Below are 10155 nucleotides of genomic sequence, written 5' to 3' on the forward strand. Positions count from 1 at the left end.
TACCAGTCCATACTTCCTATGGAATACCACAACCCAAAGGAGTAGAGGGACCTCTATTAATCAAATATACAATATTATTGACAATCTCCACCCACATGTGTAAGGGTAACCCAAAATGCAACCTCATCCTCCTTGTGCACTCCATTATAGTCTTGTTCATGCATTTAGCCACTCCATTTAACTCTGGAGTCCTTGGAACAATTTTCTATCTACAAATACCATTAGTGGAGCAATAATCTTCAAATTCACAATTGCAATACTCACCACCATTATTAGATCTGAGACATTTTAATTCCTTACTAGTCTCATTTTCAACCAAGCATTTCCATTTCTTAAAAGTTTGAAATACATTAGATTTCTATCTAAGGAAACAAACCCATACTTTTCTAGTTGTGTCATCAATAAATGTAACATAGTAATGAGAGCCACCAAGGGAAGATACTTGAGCTTGTCCCCATACATTTCTATGCACAAACTCTAATTTCTCCTTTTTTTTTCCTTCCCATTCTTTACAAAACTTACTCTCTTTCATTTTCCATATACACAATTTTTACAGAAATCCATATTAACACATTTTAGACCTGGTAAAACTTTCTTTGAATGAAGTATTTTCATACCTTTCTCACCCATTTACTTAAGTCTATTGTGCCACAGTGCTATATCAGAATCTACATCAACTATTTGTTCTCCCTGCTCAACTACAACAATTGTTCCTAAAAATTTATTTTTTTCTGAAACAATTAAAGTAGAAGGAACAATATGACCTGTACAAACATATAAGGTGCCTACTTTCAAACCTTTTGCTACTACAAAGGAATCTTTTCAAACCTTCAAATTTTTATCCTTAAAAGTAACTACACAACCCTCATCACCAAGTTGCTCTACTGAATTTAAATTCCTACTCAGCCTTGGAAGATGTCTTACCTCATGTTGTAGACAATGATTCTCATTCTGCAACTTAATCTTAACTTTTCCCTTTCCAACAATTTGGCAGGATTCATTATCTCCCAAATAAACAAGTCCAAAATCCCCTTGGACATAATCAATGAAACAACCTCTATGAGGTGTAGCATGAAATGAAGCACTAGAATCTAAAACCCATGAATCATCAACACTTTCTAAAGATAGAAGCAAAGCATCCTCTTCAGATTTTTTACTTACCACATTTGCCTCTTTGTCTCCATCTGGTTTATCTCTTTTAGTTTTCTTTCAATTTCAACAATCTTTCTTTTTGTGCCCTAGTTTCCCAGAGTACATGTAGTCATTCAGTCCTCTTGATTGAGACCTCCTCCCCTTTGACTTTCCTCTTGATTTCCCATGATTTTCAGAATTACTTCCTCTCTCAGTCGTTTTGCCCCTGCTTTATGCATTCAAAGGACTTCCTGATGTAGATCCACTTGAGGATTTCCTACAAGTTTCGTCACTCAAAATAACACTGATCACATCATCATATTTTAGGGTACTAGATCTAGGAACATAATTACTCACAACCCTTACCAAGCCATTCCAGCTTTCAGGCAAAGAACACAAAATCAAGAGAGCCCTAATTTCCTCCTCAAAATTGATACCCACAGAGGATAACTGACTAGTAATAGTATTAAACTCATTTAAATGATTTACAATAGATCCACCTTCTACCATTTTCATGTTTAGTATTATTATGAAAGGAAGTATTCTTTTTCCAAGTGAATAGTACTATTATTATCAAAAAATAGTGGAACCATGACACACATTGAGGAAAATCTAAATCACCAAATCAGAAAGAGAAACATTTTCAGCTTCTATTAAAGAAAGAGACCTTTCCTATTGCAACCTTAAGGCCCAATTAATCGTTGCTCTCACAAAAGTAAATGCATAACCAGTAGTATATTCTCTATTGTCTAAGTTTTCATCCATTTTAGAATTACTAAAACATTTTATGCATCCTTTCCACCTAAATACTACACAAAATTAGAAGCTCCTTTGAGATACATCAAAATCCATTTAACTGCACTCAAATGCGGTTTACCCATGTTACTTGTAAATCTACTTACTACTCCCACTGTGTGGGAAATGTTTGAAAGAGTATTGACCATAGTATACATAAGGTTGCCCAAAGCTAAAAAGTGTATAATTCTCTTTGTTTCTTCTTATTTATCTTGTGTCTTGGGTCACATGGTTCAAGTTAAACAAAAATGATCAGCTAATAAAGTATTTACCACTTTTGCATCTTCCATGCCAAACTCTCCAAAACTTTGAGAATATAATTTTCTTCTGACAACCTTATTTCTTTCTTACATCTATCCTCAATAATGATCATACCAAGTACCTATATTTTTGGCCCTAAGTCCTTCATTACAACCATTATTTTAATTCACAAGTTGAATTCAAGTTAGAGCTAGTAACTTATTCTCTAAATCCATGCATCATTTTCATGTGTTTATTATCTGTGAACAATTGCATCCGATCATAATAAGTTATATGAGAATCCTTACTCTCGACTATGATAAATAGTGGCGCATCTACCTCCTCTTGCTTGTATGGTCTAGCCTAGAGTTCTCCTTTGGTTTCATTTTGGATTCAAGACATAAAATATCTTAACTAGATATCCCCTTTTATGAGAAAATGGATTCCATTTTGTGTCGTGTGGAACAACAAAATTGTGTGATATATATATATATATATATATATATATATATATATATATATATATATATATATATATATATATATATATTATATATATATATATATATATATATATATATATATATATATATATATATATATATATATTATATATATATATATATATATATATATATATATATATATATATATATATATATATATATATATATATTGTAGGAGAGTTAATGAAAATTTCATAAAATTATTTATTTGTATCCATTGAGGGATTCATCATTTCAAGCATCATCATCAAATTTTAATTATAATACCGCTCTTTGAGATAAAAGGTATACACCATCGTTGGTGATCTTCACTTCATTAACTAAGGGACTAAGGTTGTAATCTAAGTTATTTATCTTTAAGCATATGAATCTCCTCATCCTTTTGTTATATCTCAATTTATTGGTTATCCATAATTCTCTACAATTTTTCTCTCTCTAATTCCTATAGAGATCACTGGATTAACATTCTTTATGCAGGCTTATTCCTACATTAAATATGGTGGATAGGTTAGGTGTGGTGTCTAGTCCTTGATCTTCTATACAGGGATAAATAAATTGTGGGTTATACAATTATCCCCATGTCCACACTATAATAATTTTTATGTGTTATCTTCTATCAATTATTGTGTAATAGTCATCAACTAATCAAGGCCATCCAAATTCTAAGTCTAATTATGTGTTTCTTCAATAACAAAAAATTCTTCTTTTATAATGTTTTTATGTTCCATGGGAACATTCTCACCTTTTGGAACATCTTGTGAAAACATTCTCTAAAATATCTTGCTCCAAAGGAATATCTTCATCCTTAAGAAGAGTACCCTCTCCTGGGGCACTATATTCCATTAGAATATCTTCCCCCTACTAAACATGTAATTTATCCTCCCTATGTACTTTCAACCCCTCCTCCATGTTAATGAATTCAGAGCATTGTATTACAATAGAAGTAGTTTCCTATACAAGATTTGTCTTTGGAGGTTTTATTTTTTAATATATGACTTATTCTAGTAGGAGCCTCCTTTGTGGCCTATGGGTACTTTTTTTGTTATCTTTATTTGAAGGGGTTTTGGTAGAGGATGTGATCACAAGGAAGTCTTTTGGAACAACCTTCCTCTTCCTAGGAGAAGGGGTAACCTTCATAGCTTGTTGATCTAGCTACATTGCCTTACCCTTACCCTTTTTATTTCTACTACTTGATTGTGTCCTTACAAAAATTTGGGTGTCACTTATTCATGAGGTTTTTGGAGAACACTTTTAATATTCTCATATGATGTTTTGAATGCTTGAAGCTCTAATGTTTATTTGGATGCAATAATATCTTCTGAAGGTTCACCTTAGATTAGGCTTGAGGGAGTGAAGTGTCCTCTCTAATTTTGATCATCCCTTCTAGGATACTAACCCTACGATGCAGTCTAGTCACTTTAGGTCGTACATCCTCTAGCTCAAATATTTTTATTGCTACAATCTCAACCCATGTTATTGTGGAAACCTAATGCAAGAGGACCTCGGGGCTCATAAAAAAACTATGGGACAACTATGATTCATAAAGGGGATTCATCAAGGGTAATGGTCAAATAGGGCATATAAGTCCATTTCATGTCTAGTCATTTGGGGTTAATTTGGAGTATTTTTAAATTGATGTAATCAAAATTGTTATAAGGGCTACATGTAAGGGTTATTGGATTTTAGTGATGAATTAGGCTTGGAAGGTCTTGGAATGACCATTAAAATGTAAAAGGGAAACATTAGAATAAAGGATGCCTAAGCAACTTGTAAGTTGACATATTTTTTCTATTTCTCTACCAAAATGCAACGTTGTGAAATAGTGATGTAAATAGTGGTTACGTCAGTTCAAGGGAAGTTGCCATTACTTTAAAGGTTGTTTGTCAATTCATAGGTTGATATAAGTCTATAGATGATGGAGAAACCCATGGATGAGCATTAGAGTTGGTTTAATGTGTTCTAATTGAAATAAAAGTATCAAAGTTTCCTATATATTTTATGCTTCGATAGTTATTTGGTACCATAGGCAACAATTTTTTACAAGGTAGAAGTTACACTTTCAAAGATTCATTTACAAGGCATGTTAGGGAATTGACTTAACAATATGTTGGTTGTTGTGGAATTTTGGGTATTTTTAGAGATATTATATTTTAATTGTAACTATCACAAACCTTTAGTTAGGGTAAACAATGATTGTATCATGTTTGATTGTAACTATCACAAACCATTAGTTAGGATAAAAAATGATTATATAACATGTAGTTTTGTATTCTTTTACATGGAAATAAACCCAAAAATGGGTAGGATGATGGGGAAAAATATGTATTAAAATCTATCACTATTTAAGAGTTTTATATGTGGGTTTTTCCACTGAGTGGTATGTGAGTATGTTTAGGAGTTGACAAAGATAGAGTTTAAGGATTGGAAGGACTTTGTCAATTTAGAGAGGTTAGATAGTGTGTGAGTGTTGAAGATAGAGAGGAGTATGTGAGAAGGATCTTGGAATATGCAAAGATCCTAAGTTACACTATTTTACAAGGTACCTTCATATCCTCTTGCAAAATGGTGACAACACAGTCTACAAAGTGTAGTTAAAGGATGGTTAAGATCTAATTAGTTTGTTATGGAAAATTATAAGAGTAGAATGTTAGGAATGAAAGAATATGTTAGAGTTTGTTAAAATCTAGTATGTTGAGCATGGTGGTCAGAGGGTATCTTTATATTCTGACCATTAATAGTTCTTGATAGAACCATTGAGTGGGTGTGGGGATTTGATGATTAATTAAACAGATTTAGTGGTGCTCCAAGAAGGTAATAAATAAATTTAGTGGATTAAGGAGATATCTTTGATGTCAGAAGTTGTATCTCATAGTCAAGTTGAAGATCCAGTCCTTAACGTATAAGAAAAATATGTGAATAATTGTGTTCTGCATCAAAACCTCCTTTAATCTCCTCTCAACAATAAGATTAATTAAAAAGTGGTGTGAAATAGAATTTGGCATATATTTTTGCACTTTTGTTTAAATGTGGAGGAGAAAGTTGTATAACACATTTGGGACATTTATTGGCATATTATTATGTTGAATGTGGCTCAACATCTTGAAGTGAACAAAGTGTAGATAAGATTGTCGCCTTTTGCATGTGAGATATTTAATCTCAAATATTTTTATCTAAATATAATCCTTTAGCTATGTTATTCTCTTCATACCCTATTTCATGTCTACTACAAAAAGAGGTTCTAGGTGTAGGGTAAACTAAGCTCCATCTAGTATGGCATATATGGTGTCAGGATACATATCTCCTTCTGTAGGTAACCTAGTTACCTCTGCCACAATTTTCTCTGAAAGTTCCACTTTCAAATCCTTTACATTTGCAACATCATTTTTAAGAGACCTTAGAAATGTTATGGCAATCTTAGCTCCGAATTGATACAATATTGGCTGAAATTTTGACAATCTCTTACTCAATCAATGTATATCTATTAAGCCTTAGTTTCTATTTTTACTCTACAATTGCCTCTCTTTATAAATTTGGCATAGGAATGATTTATGAGGAGGTGATGACACATAAGTACTTTGAGAATTTTTTTTGTAATTAAAAATGTCACATCGCCACATACCTTGATAAATGAGAGATGCAACAATTTCAAATAATAATAACCCATTTTAAAAATTTACGTAACGCCCATAAATAACTAGGCATGACTAAGCATAACACATTGACTCCCCCCCCTCCTAACTCAAAGTAGACAATAGGTCCCACTATTTTTAATAATGCAACATAGAACAAGTTTGTGTGGTAATACAAATAAATTGAATTGAAGTAAAATTAATACATTTTATGTCCTATCCCTAGTATTGAATTAATATACATCCTTATCACCCTCACAATTATGAATTTAACTACCAAACCCTTCATGCAGTAGCTATAAGTGACTTAAAAAGGTGATGTTGATCAGATAACATGAAAGGTTAGGAGTGCTATATTACAAAGAAAAGTATATCTACTAAAGGAAAAAATATCTATTATGAGTAATTGAAGAAGGGTTGATTATGTGGAAGAAGATAGCATAGCAGGTTCAATTTCTTCAAGTATAAAAGTCATGACTGACTTGTATTCTTCGAATTGTTGCAAAAACTCCACCTTCATTTTAGGTTTATGATGCAATGTCAAATGGTGCCCATTAACAAGAAACTTGTATCGCACATGATCAATGGTTGTGAGTTTAAAAGTCCATTATCATAAACCTTGTTGATTTTATATGAACCTAACTAGCATATTTAGAACTTTCTTAGAGTGTTTTGATAACTAGAGTCAAATCGAAGAGCCCATTTACCCAAAAAGAACTTCTTGTCATTTATATATTTGTTGTGCCATTATTTTCTTTGACTTTGAATTATTTATATTTTGTATAGTGAAAATTTCCTAAATTTATCCAAAGCATTGAGTTATAAGATTATTTCCGTCCATGGTATGGTTAGACATTTATCTTAGATGAGAAATGTTATGAGTGTCTTGAGTTCAAGTTCAATCGGCATAATTGTTTTTTTAGAATACACTAGTTTAGATGATGTAAAACCAATTGTTGTATTTCATGTTGTTTTATATGCCCTAGTGGATTACTAAGACCTGTTAGCCCTATATCATTTTTGGATTGTAATTGCCTTAGTTAGAAGTGATGTAGGAGCATCTAGAGGTATAAGGGCAATCCTGTGTCACCCAAAAAAAATGTACTTAGACTTAGTTTCTGTTTCTTGTCTTTACATTTTTGGATACCCATTTGGGTCAAATAAAGGTTCCAACTCTCACAGTTCCACTATCAGTGTGTTTGAAAATCTCAAAAAAATAGGAGCATGCAATTTGGCCATCATTTTGGTGACCTAGAAGATGTGAATTGACCAGATGAATGTAATTGTGATTTAGAGCATTCCAAAAAAAGAATCAGGTCAAAAGGCCCCACGGTTTGAAAGTTATTGCAGTTTTTTGAGTTTTGGAGACCTCCTAAGAATGCTTCAAAGTCAGGTTAGGGGCATTAAATGACCTCTAAAAGGGCCAAAAAATGGGGGACAAGTGAAGCTGGTCCATAGGGCTATAGAGCACTTTGAGAGCTTTCTAAAAATGTAAACAGTTCATCAATCGAAGCTACGATTCAAAAGTTATGCCTCCCGGAAGTTCGGTTACCGTTTCTGGATTCTTCTAGATTTGCACCGACTTCTAACGCTACTTCTGGAACCTTCTATTTTGTCGGTGGATGCCTACTAGCACTTTCTAGAATGTACTCCTAGTCCTTAACTCTCTGAAGTCTATTTAAGGAGATTTTTGGCATTGTAAAAGGCAGTTCAGAGTGGAGTTTGAGAGGAGGTCCTAAAAGGAGAAATTATCTCCAGAATTTATGCTATTGTAAGCCCTTAGGGCATGTTTTGAAGTTTATTTTCTCTCTACTATTTGTACTAGCTTATTTTCTTAGTTAATATAATTTTCCCTTTCTGTTCATTCCATTCTGTTCTTGGGTTGTGTCCCCATCAAGAAGAGACTATATTTCCCTATGTTTATTCCTTCTTGGTCATTAACATGTAGGTGGTAAGGTGGAGACTTTATACACCTAATATTATACTTATTGGCCAAATTTGTCATGAGTTTAGAAGTCAAATGTTCTCATTGGTAAGTGACTATTTCATTAGGGAGTCTATATCTTGTAAATATTTCTTCATTGAGAAAATCAAAAAATTTGTGACATTTGTAATTTCTATCTTATAGGGAAAATAGTCCCCACGAAATAGAAAATAGAGATTAGTGGCAAGAGAAAGGTGGAGGTCTGAGGATGCGAAGGCTAGGAGAATCAATGGTTAGAGGGGCAAGTGGTGCGTAATCCTTCCACTATAGGGAGCGAGACGTGTTCGTTGCTCTATGAAACCAGCCTCACGTGTTCCCCTCCGCCTTACGTTGCGAGACATGGCATCCTTCCTTCGAAGGATGGCCCCACAACAACTCTCAACTTGGATCAAGGTGGGCCACATTATATGCCATGCATTTTCCCTCCTCACCAGCTATTTAATTCTCTTGTTCCTCCACCTTATGCATCCCCACTCAGGTCACAAGCCCACGTTACCAAGCTCGACAAATCACACCGTCAAACTCTTCGCTTTTAAAAATGTATTTTATTTCTTTGTTCCCATGTGTGGGATACATGTCTATGCTAAAGGCTTCACCACCGCTCATTCAAATTAGCAATATTGTTTTCATTTCCAATCAACTCTGCTTCTCATTTCAAAATTCACATGAAACATGTAACACAATCTAGTCTGCTCTTGCGTTACCAGATTTATGCGGGGAGATCTAGCTTAACACAATCCCACAAATCTCCATCAATTGTAACCTTCTTGAAATTAGATGATGGTGGCTCAATAGAATTCGTCAACATAATATCACCTGCAGTATTCCCCTAAATCGTAAAACAATCCACTTTCTATCACGCCTTTCCACATCCTCTGGATATCTGCACACAACTACTTATAAATTAATCATGCATCTAAAATAGCTGCAATCGTCACAAAGTCTTTTCAGCATACTCTGTTTAATCTTTCTTTCTTTTAAGTCTCACTACTTTAAGTGAACAGAGTAGAACAGATCGATACAAATTTTTCTGCATGGAAGCAGATAGAAACTATTTGGCAAAGATGGAAATGAGAGGATCATTAATGCATAAGCCACTAATGAGGATAAATTCCAACCAAAGGTAGAAATGGTTAAACCACATTACAAGTTGATTTCTGCAGAACAAATAGTGACTGAGTGTCCAATAACAATAGGTTTTGATAATAGAAAAATCCTCATAACTCTGTCCATAGGAGAAGACAGACGAACAAATGTCAGAACTAATGGACATAGAATGGAAGACAAAGGGATTACCATAAAAGGCTTCAGAACTTCAATCGTTAACCTCATGAATATGCTAGGGACATTACTCAGCCAAAAGGGCATTACCATCCACTCATACAACCCTTCGTTAGTTTTGAAGGTTGTTTTCCACTCATCTCCCTCCCTAATCTTTGTTTGATGGCACTCACTTTTGAGATCTATTTTTGAAAAATAACAAGCCCGTTCCATATAATCTATTAAGTCTTCTATTCTAGGTATAGGGAATCCACACATAATTGTGATTTGTTTGAAGGCCCTTGCATCTGTGCAAATTCTCCATTTGTCTCCCTTGTCAGGTGCAAGAATAGGAGGGACAACACAAAGACTAAGACTCTTCTTGATGAGTCCCTTCTCCAACAACTCTTGGAACTATTTTGTAATTCATCATTCTATGATGGGGTCATTTTTTATTCACAAAATTATTTGGTAGAGTGGCTCCAAAGATGAAGTCAATGTGGTGACTAACATCTCTGATTAGGGGTAGAGAGGTATTTCTTCCTTTACTACTCCCTCATACTTCCTAGATAACTCTTCCACTTATAGTGAAAAATCCTTCTTCTTACCC

The 10155-nt window shown here is 33.8% G+C and overlaps 1 non-coding gene across 1 annotated transcript; it reads right to left on the bottom strand.

Moving 5' to 3' along the window:
• Positions 1-8475: 8475 nt before the first annotated feature.
• LOC149539984 (signal recognition particle RNA) lies at positions 8476-8791 on the bottom strand. The gene has a single exon (XR_016356633.1).
• Positions 8792-10155: the final 1364 nt, after the last annotated feature.

This window comes from Cupressus sempervirens, chromosome 9 (genome assembly GCF_028749045.1).
Source record: "Cupressus sempervirens isolate cs-2001-9-10 chromosome 9, ASM2874904v1, whole genome shotgun sequence".
Classification (NCBI taxonomy): Eukaryota; Viridiplantae; Streptophyta; class Pinopsida; order Cupressales; family Cupressaceae; genus Cupressus; species Cupressus sempervirens.